Below are 16,773 nucleotides of genomic sequence, written 5' to 3'. Positions count from 1 at the left end.
GCCATAGTAGAACCCTGTATGGCTAATTTTCCAGTATAGCCAATGCTTTTATTTCTTTATTTTATTTTGTTCTGGATCAGCAGCAATCCTGTTGAAATAAAACATCCCATATATGTTTCCCAGTAAAACCCCCTTTACATTGCTAGGCCAGGATAGGGCCTTCCTTCAACATTACACTTTTAAAACAGCAATTTTCCCTTATTTGCAAAAGCACATTTTAACACATGGTGAAGTCTGCTGGGCTGACCATTTCAAAAGATTTTCTCTTCCTTCTGACTTCCCAACATTGTTTTGCAGCCCTAGCCATTTTCACTTATACAGCAATCTGTTTAAGGCACAGGTCCACTGAAATTGACATATGCCCTTAGAGCTAGGGTTTCTTTTGAAGCAGTGACATTTTGTAGCCCAAACGTCAAGCGTTTTTCCGTGCAGCTGAAAGTAAAGCTTCTGTTGATTTCCTGGATCTGGTCTGACACAGCTTGTTAGTCCGGGATAATGCTCTCTTCTGCTGGAGCACAGTCTGAACATGGATGGGCATGGCAGGGCCTCACTGATGAAAGCAGAGTAATGTAGAACAGATGAAAGGAGCATCAGAGCAGCATCATATTAAATGTAAAATATTTCCCTTTTTTAATGGGGAACTTCGGGCTAGCAGCAAAGCAGCACAGCTTTTCACTTCGCTTCTTTAGTACACACAGGAACACACCCTGGCAGCCTTTCTCGGGGTGCTCCCTGTTCCAACGTGCCTAGTAGGTGCTTGGCAAGACAGGGCAGCCATCATTTTGTAGCTGCAAAACGCAGTTTTGATGCACGGCAGTGGTGCTCAAAGGAGGCAGCGCAGCCCTTTTGCTGTTAACTGCTGACGTGCAGCTTGGTTATGGACGGGAATTCTGGTGAGTGGGTCAATGTATCCCACACTGGCCATTGTATTGGGATATGTCAGGTATACGGCTCAAGTGCTAGTCCATTCTCTCACAGTGAGCTGTCCGTGAGAAAGTATTTGTGTTGGAAAAGGGTGTTTGGGGGGTTGAGTTCCTAAGTATCCTACCGGGTAGGATGGGGTAAAGGTGTTACAGGCAAGGGGATACCCGTCTCGCCGTCTGATGTTCCACTTCCACTCCCCAAAGACCCTTTACCCAGGTGATTCTCCCCCACTGCTCCACCCCAGGAACAGAATCCACAAGCGATGGCTGTGCCCTGGCTACCTGGATGACAGATCTCCAGGGACTAGCGGGTGAGACACCTTCAGGTTTCTCACATACACTTCCTCTATGCGAGGTGGATATAATTGGTCTTTATCCAGGTTTTTCCCTTGTAAGACCTGGGAAAGAACAAGGACGAGATATATCCAAGAACTCTTGCATATTCCACAGATTTCTTTTCATCTGTGCAAGCTGTGTAAGGAAACATTTCCCTTAGGTGCAATTTTCCCTCTATTTGTGAACCCCCAAACGTTTTGCTTTTGTTTGGAATACCTACCCTGACTTTTTCCAGTGAAACACAGCCTTCAGCTGTGCTCCTTTGGGCTTTTGCTAATTTGTTTTGGGAGAAATGGCCATGTCCTTCAGGCTGTCAGTACTGGGAAACTATGTTTCCCAGAGTCTTTGACTTTGTTGTTATTTTTTGGGTAACTTTTTATCTATGTGCCAAGTACCTTACAGTATCGCGGATAGGTGTCCTTTTGTTTTATGGCCCTAGCCACCCTCTAAGGATTTTGTGGTGTTTGTACAAGTGTGGCTAGGATGAAATGGTGGCAGCAATTTACTTTTAAAGTATTTTTACTTCGTTTTCATTGGCCATACCGCATTTACTGCATTTGGCCCAAGAGTGTGGCCAGTGCTGAAAATGGCCGTGCCACAAAGTCTTTTGTTCTGTCCTTTGGCCATACTGTGCCTTTGCCTTCCACCAGGTCAAGAGATACGGGTATTCCTTATTTGGACATGCAAGCTCCTGTGAAAACCACAACTTTTGTGGGATCCTGCATGTCACGTATGGAAGTGGGTTGGGACTTTCTGGTCCCAATCCACACTACTGGTGGCAATATGTCTGGTAGGCCTGAATGACTGGAACTACCTTGGGCCACGATTGGCCCACGCCTGGTGTGCATGCAAGAGAGCAGATCTTCCATTGGCTATCTGAGATTAGAGCGCAAACCAAATCTTGGATAAGAGAAGGGGCTCTGCATTCATTCCATGTCAATCTACTGCGGTTCACATCGAACCTCATAAGGAGCCAAGTATCCTTAAGAAGAAAGCAGATTTGAGGAATCGCCGATGATGTGCTTGGAAGGTTTGGCATCCTGACCCTGCTGTTGTCGCGTCAGACCCCTGTTTCTTCATAGGACCAAGAAGGCCTGCAAGTATGCTTTGCCCCTTTGGAGTGGTGGAAACAACTACTCTTGGTTTCTCTTACTTACCCACTCAAAGAACCTCTTCGGCAGTGTTCCTGGGCCATCCAGTGAATAGACCAGCTCAAACGCAGGATATCCCACAGGAACGTTGCCATGACGAATTGAGACTCGAGACTGTGGGAATTGCTAGCTTGTGTTCCTGGGCCCTCTTCCACTAAAATAGTTGTCCTAGCTCCTCTGGGTCGCAATTTACGTAGACCCCTGTAGAGGCCAGGTTGTAGCTTAGGAATGACAAACAGGCTGCATATCCTCGGATGGAGCTTAGCTGAGTGAAATCAGGCTGCACAGAGGAGCGAACATGTGAGACAGGGCCTGCAGCCAAGGCTACCACGTTATGAGCGATATTCCATTCCCTTAGCTACAGTAACACCGGCTGCAAGAAATGCAAATGAATCCACATATTTCAGATTAGTTCAGAGCTGCGGAGCTTCAAAACACAGTCACTGGACACGTGACCGGCCGAGTTGATGATGAACTGAAACTAGCAATTGGGAACAAGGAGCAGTCTAACTCAGTCAGACAGAAGTTGCAACAAAGTCAATACAGGAGAAGCCAAAGTTAAATGGTGGAACGAGCACTCTCACAGGCATTGATGGTGCACACACGTTACAATGCAGACACATAGTTGTTCTTATTACCTTGAAAAGGTACACTTCGAGCTGAGAAACGATTTGGGTCCGTGTCCTGGGGGCGACAGCTATAGCCAATCACAATTTAGGACCCTAGGGTTGGGTAGTAACCAACAAGAACCAATGGTAACACCCTCACAATGCAACATTGTAGAAATAGCATTTTTTGTGGATGGTCCAGGCCTGACATCTGACATGGGAGAGCTAGTTTACTAACACATATAGGGGTTGCTATAGGGGAACTACCACTCAACACCCAATCCACTTGCTCGATAAGTTTATTTGAAAAGGGCCCACTTTGTGATGCCATGCTGATGCCATAGCACTACAAACTGGCCTGCGAGCAAGAGATCGTTCCAGGAGCTTGTTTCCTTGTTCTGATCCCTGTTGGTTTTGGCTGTAATAAACCACAGTTTGAATTGCTGTCTGTCTGGGGCTGAGTTCCTTTTGGGATTGGGAAGAAGTTGAGCCTTTCATGAGTTCTGGGTCTGCAAACTGCTAGTAGCCCTCCTGCCCACCAGTTAGTTTACTCTCAACAAGTTGGTAGCAGAGGATGGTTGGCTGCGCCAGCCCGGCACTAAGCCGACCCCTTCGCCGCTGAACCTGAGAGGCTGTGGGACCCTTGCATGCATTTAGAGACCACCAGGAAATGCATAACCAGTTAAAGGACTTCGGGAGCCTTTTGAAAATCATCCTGTCCAGAATCGGCTAGTCGTCCAGACAAGCCAGGACGGGGAGGCGAGCGTCTTGATGGGGGAGCTGGCAGCCGAGCAGCGCAACTACAGCACAGAACTTAAGTATTGGTCCAGACTAACAGCAATTGGGGATATAAGGGAGGATACAGAGTATTGTGGGGTAATGGTGGGGCATTGTTGAGTATTTATGAAGTATTGTCTAGCAGTGTGTTATAGTATTGTTTAGTATTGTTGTTGTGAGTAGGGACTGAAGCGGAGGTAGAAGTATCCTTTCCTATGTCTAGGTCACATTCGGTCTTAGAGGGCTTGGATGGTGAGAACTCATGAATAAAAGTATTCCTGTGAGTTGGGTCGTTTTAGCTCGGGCCATAGATGATGGTATTCCCGTGAGGTTTAGCTGGAGCTATCCTAGATTGTGGAAGGTGAATTGTCTGGTTAAGTCTCCTGGAGAAACGCATTTCACGCGTTAGGCGACGCAACAGGTGCAGTTCAATCACAAGAGAATAGAGGTATACTCTGCCCTGGAGAGGCACAAAGACAGCTGTGGGGTTTCGGTGGGGTTGGAGCAGTGGGTCATTGTTGTGTGTGCATGTTGTCCATCTGTCTACTTGTGATGTAGCTTAGTGACGCCACCTTTAGATCAGTACATAGGATGGAGAGTTTTGACAGTGAAGAGCTAGTGTTGTGAATTTGGGATTGGCATACGAGGTGAACCAGTGGTGGGGCACATAATTGTGGTAGTATGCCAGAGAACGGCAGAGATTGTGAAGGAGGGGCAGTGCATGTAGCATGCCTGATAAGGTGCAGAGCCAAGAGACTCTTTGAAACTGAAACGTGTTATTATTGCATTATAACTTTTAACCCCAGAACAGCAGATTATTGAAAGTTTCGATTTGAGGTCAGGTAAAACAAGTGTTTATAAAATGTATCAGGGAAGCAGTGGGGGAGTGACCCCCCCTCAAGCATTTGTGTAAGACATTGCCACCTTATGAAGAGAAAATAGCTAAATACAGTATAGAGTGGGCAAAAACAGGGAAGGCAAATTCACCAAACCATGGCCGCCCTGCGGCAGTTTCTCCAGAGATGTGCAGCAATTGCTATTGACGCACATATAGAGTACATAAAAGGGAAAGAAATTGACCAAACGCATGTGGGTATTCGAGTTGTGGCATATGTTGAACGAGAAGGAGGAGGGGAGCGGCGAGGTGTCCATGGATGCTGAACCAGCACGAGGTGAAGGAGGAAGGGAACCATTCCACCGCACCTGCCCCTGCCCCTCTGAGGTTAGTATCTGATGACACAGATGATGAACAGGGAATGTACCCAATTAGAGTACTGGGAGCAGTAGAGGGATGATCAAATCCGACATACAAGCCACCACCATATACTACAGAGGACAAACCGAAAAGTGCAGGACAGCCTGCCAGCTGCATGGGTGCAACCAAGGAAGGCTGCACCGCACGAAGGCCGAGTTTGAAGGTATGGGCACGGAGGAATGGATAGCAGCACAGATACTACTGAAGCTGATGGTGAAGACAACAGGGGAGGCAGACAGGGCGACCCGGCGATTGAGAGTTTGGAAAAGGATCACAAAACCCTTGATTGGCAGAACAAATGGATGAGGAGGAGAGACGGGAGTAGAATAGGGAAGGGAGGTAAGAGCGCGAGCAGAGGGAGAGAAGGAGGGAGGAGAAATTACAAAGGAAAGATAGGGAGCAAAGAAGGGAGGAAGAGAGGGAACATTTGGAGAAGGGGCGAGAAGAGAGAATAGAAAGGGATCTTAAGGAAAGGAAGAGAGTGGAGAATGCAAGCTAGCAGAGAGGGAACAGAGGAAGTTACAGCTGGACAGACTGGCAAGGGAACAAGCACAGAATGAGGTGGAGGTGCGAGCAACAAGGGCGGTTAGTGTCACGGCTCCAGCCTTCAAGCGCAGGAGTGGTACGAACCAACCACCCCCTCCGCGGTCTGGGCGCCTGCAAGTCACAGTTTACACAGACCTCCAAGACCCCGGCGGGGAAAGAGGGTTAGGGAATCGTTGGTTGGACAGGAACTGGTTTTCAGGGTAACCGGGAAGAGGGTGAGGAGAGGGAAGGTGGACAGGAAAGGGGAATATGGATAAATCCAATACTAACAAATAAACATGCACACCAAACCAGCATACAAATTACATGCCCATATTACAGTCTGTCATCAATGAGGCAAAGAGAGCAAAGAGAGACTTATCTCTGGGTTTGAGTGCTGGCCTCCTGCCTGCGCACTCTCAGGTCCAGTATTCGGAGCATTTAAATGCTGCAAAGAGAGTTTTTGTGTTATTACCTTGTGGGTGTTTCTTCACACACACAACATGCTGCAATCAGTGGGTTAATGACATTTCCCCATGCAAACCCACTCGTCTCTGGCTTGTAACGTATTAATTTGTTTCCCCCTGAAATGGGTTTAGCCCTATTATGTGGGTTAAAGCCGCACATGGCTCCGCAGTAAGGACTACTCCACGTGTTAACAAACACACGTAGACTGAATTTGAAACGTGCTGCTAGCCGCACGTGGCGCGGTGCGACTTCGGTACAAGTCACGCCGCTTTCCAAGTTGCGGTTCTCCTAGATGGCGCACATGGCTAATTATGCATGGTAATGATATGCACTGCTCGCGGGGTCACTGCGCCTTAGGATGCCCCTTTGCGCGGTCTCTAGGTATGAACTGGAACGCTACTGCGTGCTGCACTTATCTTTGTAGAGCAGGGGGACTCAAGAGTACGGGCGGCGCCCCCTTGCATATGCCCCAGTTCACGTGGGAGGTTCCTTGATGATCGCCTCCTGAACGCGGCTTTGCTGTAGAAGGCACGTCTTTCCCAGCATGTGCCTAGGCTCCCCTGCGCTTGCGGTACTTATCTCAGATGTGTGAGGGGCCCGGGTGAAGGTTGGCTGGGGTGTGGCCCCTCGCGTGTGTCCCCTTCCTCGGAGCTCCGGAATACACGTCCTCTTCGCTCGGGTGTGTAAGCACAAGGGTGGGGTTTTGTAGTTCCTGGCCCAGGGCCTTCTGGGTAGTGTAGTTTGCAGGTTATTTTTCCTGCAGAGGGGGCACAAAAGCCTTCTGTAAGGCTGGATTCGTTTTCGTAGGTGTTTCTTGTGGGTATTTATTTGTGGGCCATGTCTGTAACCCACTCCTGGCTCCTTATGACACAACCCCAATGCCTGTACCCTGACAGTACTCCCCCCCGCACAGAAGGCTCTGGGTTTAGGTTTGTTTGGGTAGTTTTGATGAAATGCCTTAATCAACCTGGGTGCATGCACATTGTGGGCTGGCTCCCAAGACTGGTCCTCAGGGCCATATCCTACCCAATCAATAAAGTAATACAAACCATTTTTACGTTGCTGAGAATTTAAAATGGCCCTAACCTCGTATTCTGGGTGTCCCTGGACTAATATTGGAGGTGGCTTTTCAGTAGGGACAGTGGAAGGCGCAGGTTTCAATAAGGACACATGAAAGGTGGGGTGGATCTTCATTTGATTTGGCAAGGCTAGCTTTACTGCCACCGGATTAATTACTGCAGAGATGGTAAAGGGACCCAAAAATCGTGGTTGCAACTTACGTGGACCAGACATTCGAATATTGCGTGTGGATAACCAAACGCGATCCCTCTGTTTATATGGAGGACTTTGTCTTCTTTTCAAGTCGGCGTAAAGTTTATATGATTGTTTTGCAGCATCCAAATTCCTTTGTATACTAGACCAGACTTGTTGCGCATAAACATGATGCCCCCTGAGTGTGGGTAAATCTTCCAGGGACGGACTGGGGGCTGTGGACAAAACCCTAGGGTGGAAACCATAAACCCCAAAAAATGGAGTATGTTTTGTGGAACTATGAAGAGCATTATTGTATGCGATTTCTGCTAACCATACATACTGCACCCATGAAGTTTCGGTGTGTGCAGTATAGCAGCGCAGGCACTGCTCCAGGCCCTGGTTTAACCTCTCGGTTTGTCCATCGGTTTCCGGATGGTATCCTGAGGATAAATTTACTTCCATACTGATCAGCTGGCAAAAGGCGCGTCAGAATCGAGAGGTGAATTATGGCCCGCGATCAGTAATTACTCGTGTTGGAAGGCCATGTAGCCACACTACGTTTTGTAAGAACAATTCTGCTAATTCCCCAGCTGTGGGTACACCTTTACATGGAACAAAGTGACCCATTTGTGTGAGTGAGTCAACCACTACCAGAATGGAAGTGAATTTTTGGACAGGTGGTAGGTCCACAATTAAATCCATGGTAACGGTGTGCCACGGGGTAGGAGAAGTTGGTAAGGGTTGTAATAACCCTGCCGGTTTTTTATGGCTGGACTTTTGCCTCCCACAAACCTTGCATTCTGTCACGTATTTGCGTACATCCCGAAGCAATGTAGGCCACCAAAAATGCCGAGCCACATTCCGTTGGGTTTTGGCTACACCTGGATGGCCTGCGGTAATAGCATCATGGCACCATTGCATAACCTCCTTTCGAAGCACTTCTGTGGGCAAATATAATGCCTCAGCATAATATTGGAGGCCATTAACTAAAGAATGCTGTGATCACTTCACACACCAATCCTGTAACTCTTTTGTTTAGTCATAGCTGCTTGTACGTCTTCAAATATATTAGGTCGTCCGACTACCCCTATAATTTGTGGAGGTGGCACAATAGGCCGACTTTCTATAGTTCTCTTATCGTCAGAATCAGGATATCGAGACAAGATATCTGCTTTCTTATTATCTGCTCCTGGCCGATAGGTAATAAGAAAATCATAGTTGGCAAAAAATAACACCCAACGTAATTGACGTGGACTGAGTGTTTTAGCTGTTTTGATGAACTGTAGGTTCCGATGATCTGTGATCACGGTCACGGTATGCCGCGCCCCCATGAGATAATGGGCCTCATTACGACCCAGGCGGTAAGTTATCGCCTGGGTCGTACCCTTACCACCATGGTGTAAACTTTGTTTACACCATGGTGGATGGCGGATTTACCGCCCCATTCCAAGGTGAGTGGGGCGGTAAATCCCCATTTCCCATTTTACCCTTCCCCATTCCCATTTTTGCCCCATAGGGCATAATGGGAGTGGGGAAGGCGCTAATTACGCCACCGTAAATTACGGTGGCGTGATTAGCACCATGGTCCCTTAGCGCGATGGATTTTAACGCCTGCAAAAAGCAGGCTTTAAAATCACCATGGCGCTAAGGGACCTTGTAATCAGGCGTTAAGGGTCGGCGCTGTTTACGGCGCCGTTAACCCCTTAACGCCTGACTCGTAATGAGGCCCAATGTCTCCATTCCTCAAAGGCCACCTTCACTGCTAATAACTCCCGATCAGCTATGGTGTAATTAGCTTCTGCAGGAAGTAGTTTACGGGAATAGTAAGCCACGGGATGGAGCATTCCTGTTTGCACGTCTCGTTGTGAAAGGACTGCACCTATGGCGTAGCTGGAGGCATCTGTCTCTACCACGAAGGGCTGAGCAAGATCAGGATGTTTTAACACTGGGGCAGACGTAAAGGCCTGTTTTAACTGTTGAAAACCTTGTTCGGCGGATTCGTTCCATAGATAGGATCGTCCCTTTTTGAGTAAGGAAGCGATGGGGGTCACCAACTCCGAAAAGTTTCGGATAAACCGCCGATAGAAATTAGCAAAGCTTAGGAAGGATTGCACTTCCTTCACTGACTTGCGCGCTGGCCAATTTAGGATTGCTTGTACCTTTCGTTGGTCCATTTGTACCCCAGACAGAGTTAAAAAGTACCCCAGAAATTCCACGGTAGTGCAGTGAAATTCACACTTCTCCAGTTTAGCAAACAAACCATGTTCTCGTAAACGCTGGAGTACTGCCTTAACGTGTTTTACATGTTCGTGTATGTCTTGCGAGTAAATCAAGATATCGTCGATGTACACGACCACGAAGATATCAAGATATTCACGTAGCACTTCATCCAAGAAGTGCTGAAAGGCAGCTGGGGTATTTCACAGGCCAAATGACATCACCTGATACTCGTACAGGCCGAACTTAGTCCGGAACGCTGTTTTCCATTCGTTCCCAGCCCGCACTCGTATCAGATGATATGCCCCCTGGAGATCCAATTTGATGTAAATGGTTGCTTTACGCACCTGATCTAGTAAGACTGGGATTAACGGTAAAGTGTACCGATGTTTTATCGTAATACGATTAACTCTGCGATAATCGATACACGTTCTTAGATCTCCGGTCTTCTTTGGTATGAAGAAAAGAGGTGAGGAGACTGGGGAATTAGAGTGTCTGATAAACCCGCTTCGCAGATTATTGTTAATATATTCCTTTAGATGTTTTGTTTCATCTTCAGTGAGCGCATACACCCTACAGCAGGGTAAGACTGCTCCAGGTTCTAAGTCAATTCGGCAATCAAACGGCCGATGAGGCGGCAGGGTTTCCGCAGCTTGTTTGCTGAATACATCTGTGTATTCCACATACTCAGTGGGCAAAGCACTCATGTCTAGAGGTTCTTCTATGGCTATACATGGTCCCACTTCAGGCCTTATGCAATGTTCTAGACAGAATTTCGACGGAGAACACACATTGCTTTCTGACCATACTATTTCAGGATTGTGTTTGTAAAACCAAGGGAGGCCCAAAATAATCCCAAATTGCGGTGCAGCAATCAAATCGAACTGGATATCTTCCAGATGACTTTGCTGACAGCATAGTGTCACAACCTGTGTACTTTGAATGATGGGCCCAGAACATAATGTGGTGTCATCAACTGCCCTGATGGGTTCCGGAGTAGGTTTTCTACACAAAGGTAGCCCCAGCTTGATAGCATAGGCGATATCAATAAAATTGCCGGTGGCTCCCGAATCCAAGAGTAACGTGACCCTAACCTCCTGACCCAGAAAACTCAGCAAACCTGACAATGTGACATGCAGAGCATAATTGCTGAAACCAACAACTGGGGTAATCTCCACCGCCTGGCTCGACTGTACCACCCCTACTACTGCCGAGCCAAGGTGTTTCCCTGCGGCTTGGGCTTAGTAGGACGCTCTTTTACAAAGTGACCCGTGGTACCACAGTATAAACATAGCCCCTCTATACATCTGCGTTCTCTCTCCTGTTTGGTAAGGGGACCGCGCACCGATCCTATCTGCATAGGCTCGTCTCCTTTTTCCGCAGAAGTGGGAGGACGGGAAGTCCCAAAGCGGTCTAACCTAGCTATAGGTCGCGCATCCCCACGCCTTTTGTCCCCACGACGTTCAGCTTGTCTATGATCCAATCTTAGCACCAGATCTATCATTGCAGGGCAATCCTGGGGCTGCGGGTCTACCTGGACTATGAGATCTTTTAGTTCATCACGTAACCCTAGGTAAAAGAGGGACATTCGCTTTTCCCGTGGCCACTCGGCTTCTGCTACGAGCCTATTAAACTGAGTGACATACGTCACTAACTCTTTGCTACCTTGACGTAAAGTAAGCAACTCTCTGTCCTTACACGTGGCGGCTGCCTTTCGGTTGAATATTTTACCGAACTCTCACTGGAATTCGTCCCAGTCGTACAACACTCCGTCATCTCTATGCACTAAGGGATTTGCCCAAGCCGCAGCGTCCCCAGTAAGATAGGAAATTACAAAAGCAGTTCTGGCTTGAATGGTTCTGAATGCTGCTGGTGTAGTAAGAAAGTGAAGTTGGCATTGGGTCATGAAGGTCTGGTATTTCTGGGGGTCGCCCACATACCTTTCTGGTGGAGCTAAGAGCACTACGGGCTCAGAGGTGACCTGGACTTGCACAGGCGTAGAGAGTGAGGGTTCCGCAGGGAGAGGGGCTGTTTGTGCAGTTAAACTACGCACTTGTGTGGCTAAAACTGCGTAATCTTGTCTGGTGGCAGCGAGCTCAGCCTGGAGGCCCTGCAGGACCTTAGTAAGTTCCTCCATGACTGGCCGGTTCGCACCACTCGGGCGCCTGTTACACTTGGGCTTGTGCTTCTGTCACGGCTCCAGCCTTCAAGCGCAGGAGTGGTACGAACCAACCACCCCCTCCGCCGTCTGGGCGCCTGCAAGTCACAGCTTACACAGACCTCCAAGACCCCGGCGGGGAAAGAGGGTTAGGGAATCGTTGGTTGGACAGGAACTGGTTTTCAGGGTAACCGGGAAGAGGGTGAGGAGAGGGAAGGTGGACAGGAAAGGGGAATATCGATAAATACAATACTAACAAATAAACATGCACACCAAACCAGCATACAAATGACATGCCCATATTACAGTTTGTCATCAATGAGGCAAAGAGAGCAAAAAGAGACTTATCTCTGGGTTTGAGTGCTGGCCTCCTGCCTGCGCACTCTCAGGTCCGGTATCCGGAGCAGTTAAATGCTGCAAAGAGAGTTTTTGCGTTATTACCTTTTGGGTGTTTCTTCACACACACAACATGGTGCAATCAGTGGGTTAATGACATTTCCCCATGCAAACCCACTCGTCTCTGGCTTGTAACGTATTAATTTGCATGCCCCCTGAAATGGGTTTAGCCCTATTATGCGGGTTAAAGCTGCACGTGGCTCTGCAGTAAGTACTACTCCACGTGTTAACAAACACACGTAGACTGAATTTGAAACGTGCTGCTAGCCGAACATGGCGCGGTGCGACTTCGGTACAAGTCACGCTGCTTTCCAAGTTGCGGTTCTCCTAGATGGCGCACATGGCTAATTATGCATGGTAATGATATGCACTGCTTGCGGGGTCACTGCGCCTCAGGATGCCCCTTTGCGTGGTCTCTAGGTATGAATTGGAACGCTTCTGCGTGCTGCACTTATCTTTGTAGAGCAGGGGGACTCAAGAGTACGGGCGGCGCCCCCTTGCATATGCCCCAGTTCGCGTGGGAGGTTCCTTGATGATCGCCTTCTGAACGCGGCTTTGCTCTAGAAGGCGCGTCTTTCCCAGCATGTGCCTAGGTTCCCCTGCGCTTGCGGTACTTATCTCAGATGTGTGAGGGGCCCGGGTGAAGGTTGGCTGGGGTGTGGCCCCTTGCGTGCGTCCCCTTCCTCGGAGCTCCGGAATACATGTCCTCTTCGCTCGGGTGTGTAAGCACAAATCCTGTGCTGTTGCACGCGTGGGTGTGCTCCACCCAACGTGGGTGGGGATTTGTAGTTCCTGGCCCAGGGCCTTCTGGGTAGTGTAGTTTGCAGGTTCTTTTTCCTGCAGAGGAGGCACACAAGCCTTCTGTAAGGCTGGATTCGTTTTCGTAGGTGTTTCTTGTGGGTATTTATTTGTGGGCCATGTCTGTAACCCACTCCTGGCTCCTTACTACACAACCCCAATGCCTGTACCCTGACAGTTAGCAAACAAGTTGCTCTGGAATGGGAGAGAAATAGACAGAAGGAGGAGAGGCGAGTAGAACCAGACAGCACGAATGCGCAGGGGAGGAGCACGGTGGGAAGCAACATTGCACGCTCAGGTGTATGGGCAGGCAAATATAACCTTGTGGATATTGATCTTAGTTCAAACACTAAAATCGACTCCACATCAAGGAGATAGAATTTTTCCAATGACTTTTGCAGCAACATGGACGTGGGGTCTGACAATGACAACAGGGACAGTGGTGACGTGAAGAGGGAGCAGAGCAGGCCCCACTCCACGGAGACGAGGGCGGGAGCATCATGGGAGTGTAGGTCCCATGGACAGGCAGAAGGAGGAGCCGATTTAGAAGAATGAGCACAGCAAGCAACTGACGGGCACACCACACATAGCACATATGTCAATAGACTGAGGGATCTCCCAGGACGCAGGAGAGAGAGGAGACAGCACAAGCACATTCCAGAGGATGATTGCCTAGAGCTCATGACGAAAGTAAGCGAGTACCCACACTAGAGCCTGTGGTCATATGCACAGACATCGAGGATGAGAGGGGACCCATACAAATCAGACAGTACTGACGGACACCAGAGGAGAGGGCAACGTATTCCCAAATGCCACTATTGGAAAGAAAGGGACGAGGCCTCAGTATGTACCCTGGAAACAAACAAACAGGGAAAATGTCAAATGCAGGTTACCATACTTAAGTGCAGGCGCTGGGAAGTGGATTTATGAGATGGAGAAACTGACAACAGGTCACAGTTTAGCAGTGGGTGATGTAAAAGGATTGCTGGTTTCGATACTGGGTAGCGCACCTGATGACATATGGCAGATGGCGGAGTTCACAGGGGTGACAATACAGAACACGGTAAATGACGGGTCGCCATTTGCAAATTGCAGAGCAGCAGTTTTGCAAGCACTGCAAACACAATAACCAGACACGTCAGACATTGGATCGCTTACATCACAAAAAATGTGCGAGGGCGAAGATCCTGTTCAATACATTAACGAGATTCAAGAGCTCTGGCACTTTCTAACTCAAGTGCCTTGGGACAAAACAATAGCTATATTCTATCACATTTTAGTACAAGGTCTGCCAGAGCCAATACAGAAGAGTTGGAAGAAATTGGTGGGAGTGGAAGCAAAGGGATGGCCCGAAATTCAGCTCATGATAGTGTTATGCTTCGGCAGCACCACTCTCCCTCCGCATTAATGCAGACTCACACAGCCCAGGGAAAGGCATCTGTGTGGCAGCGTTATCGGTTACCATGGAGATGGTATGGACGCCGGCATTGGCCGTGTCAGCTGACACGTTCGTTACGCACAACGCGTACACCGCTGCTCCGCCCCTTGCCTTCATAACTCTGTTCCTCTCGGGGCTCGGTGCTGCTAATTACAGTAACACGTATCCTTACCCATCTTCACTCCAAGTGAACTTGCTTCTTCCTATCTATCTGACTTCCTGGTTCCTCGACTCTGCTTGCCTTAACGGACTGCTTTCGAATTTCCTTTTTGTCCTCGGCTCTACATGCTGTTACGACTCGGAAAGTTTTGCGGATTGCCGGTAGCTCCCTGTCGGAAGCCTTTTCTTCAACGCTCCGTATTCCTTTTGGTTCCTTCCTCAAGGGCTGCGACGGAGTGGTCAACCCTGGCATTTAGGGTTCTCTTCCTACAGTAAGTGCGCCTCCATTCAAACTGGGTTTCCATGCCTCTGGTGTTGTTTGTTCTTTGGATTTAACCCTTCCTGCCCACGCATTTGAGAATACAACTCATTACTTTGGGCACTGTGCTGGATTTGAACTATCTACCTAACAAAGTGCAGTTCAGGACGTTTTCCAGTTACATGCATCAACCCGGACCTAGCACGTCCCTGGTGCCGTCCGGGTGTACTTTTCCTCACTAACATCCCTGTTTATTATTTTCTGCTGTCGTTGTGTTCTTTCCAGCAGGATTTCCATTTGCTCCATGTTCATGCCCTTTCAGGTTAGTCGTGCATTCTCTGGGGTTTAAGGGGAGTTCTTTAAGTCCGTTAGTTTCTCATTTTCTTTTGGATTGCTCTTTCAGGCAGTGTACATACTCTTATAACTCCAACCAACCTTTATTCAGGTATTCATTATTGTTGATTGTATTTGCACTTGCTATTTCCATCTGTACCGCATATAACCCTTTCTGTGGTTCCTTTTCAGCTGTTGGTCTAGCGGTGCGCGTTTACCCCGCTGTTTTATTTGATTGATACCTCTGTCTGTCATATCAACACAGCAGAGGGATACATCATAGAAAAGAGCCCCTCTTCTTGAGGAAGCCTGATTCACTGAAATCAGGGGTAGCTGAGGTCAAAGACTGATTGCTCCGGAAATTCCACCACTTCTGTCTTCAAGGTCTGGTTCCAATCTTCCGACCCTTGGTGTGATGAGTAACAGATAGTACACCATTGAAGATTATGACAGGACAAGCAGAAGGAAAGAAAGTGAGATGAAGCAAAGCTAGTACAAAAGAAGCTATCAAAGTATGCGATGGAGGGGCGGTCATAACCAGCCTCACCCCACAAGCACCAGCACCACATCAGCAATGTCAACAACCCCAACAATATGCACTGGCTATGGGAGGAGGGTACATGGGGCAGGGGCGAGGCAAGTTCCAATCGGGATTCCAAGGGAGGGGAGGACTTCAAAGGGGGCGTGGGTTCAGAGCCACAGATGCATCACATTCAAGGGGGGTTTCAGGGATATGGCCAGCAAATGCAGCAGGGACCAGGAGATCGCCAAGGGGGTTTCCCAGGGCAGGGGAGAAAACCACCACAGTCGTACACCTCTCTTCCTGGAGTCCAAAATCTTCCGTACTTCAAATTCCTCCTGACCATCTTTCATTACACTTGGGGTCTTCCTTGTCCTCACACCATGAGCTGCATGTTTAATCAAAGAAAAGTGGAACACTGGATGAATCTTCATATGTGCAGGCAAACGTAATCATACTGCTTTATCAGAGTCACATTTCACCACTGTGTAAGGCCTAATGAAGCGAGGCAACAATTTTCTAGATCCAAATAATTTAATATGCTGAGCGGACAACCATACCCGTTCTCCAACCACATATTTAGGACTATCCCGCCTTTTTGCGATCTGCCTGTTTCTTGTAATTCACCTTAGCCTTATCCAGATTTTGGCCTGCCCTCTTCTGTATCTCCAGAATCTCCTATGTGCGTTCAGCGACTGCCGGAATTTTCTCAAATCTGGGCACCTCTTCGGGTAACATTTGGAAGTCTTGACCACACAAACAGAAATGAGGGGAAATTCCCAAGGAATCATGTTTGGCATTATTATAACAAAATTCTGCTAACAAGAGGGACCGAACCCAGGAGGACCTGCCATCTGCCAGAAAACATTGCAAGTATTGTTACATGGTTTGATTCACTCTCTTTGTCTGGCCATCATTTTGTGGATGGTAACTACTGGATATCGCACAACTGATTTTGAGTATCTTAGAGAAGGCACGCCAAAACCGAGAGGTGAATTGTGACCCCCGGTCTGAAACAATTTTCCTTGGTAACCCATGCAGTCGCACTATGTGCTGTAAAAACAGTTCAGCCAATACACCCGCACTTGGTATTCCATCACAAGATATAAAATTAGCCTGCTTGGTCAAATAATCCACTACTATTAAAATAGTGTCACATTTTCCATCCTTTGGTAATTCAGTTACAAAATCCATGGAC

The sequence above is a fragment of the Ambystoma mexicanum genome, chromosome 1p (assembly GCF_040938575.1).
Source record: "Ambystoma mexicanum isolate Mex_15411 chromosome 1p, UKY_AmexF1_1, whole genome shotgun sequence".
NCBI lineage: Eukaryota > Metazoa > Chordata > Amphibia > Caudata > Ambystomatidae > Ambystoma > Ambystoma mexicanum.
Note: the sequence above shows the minus strand (reverse complement) of the source record.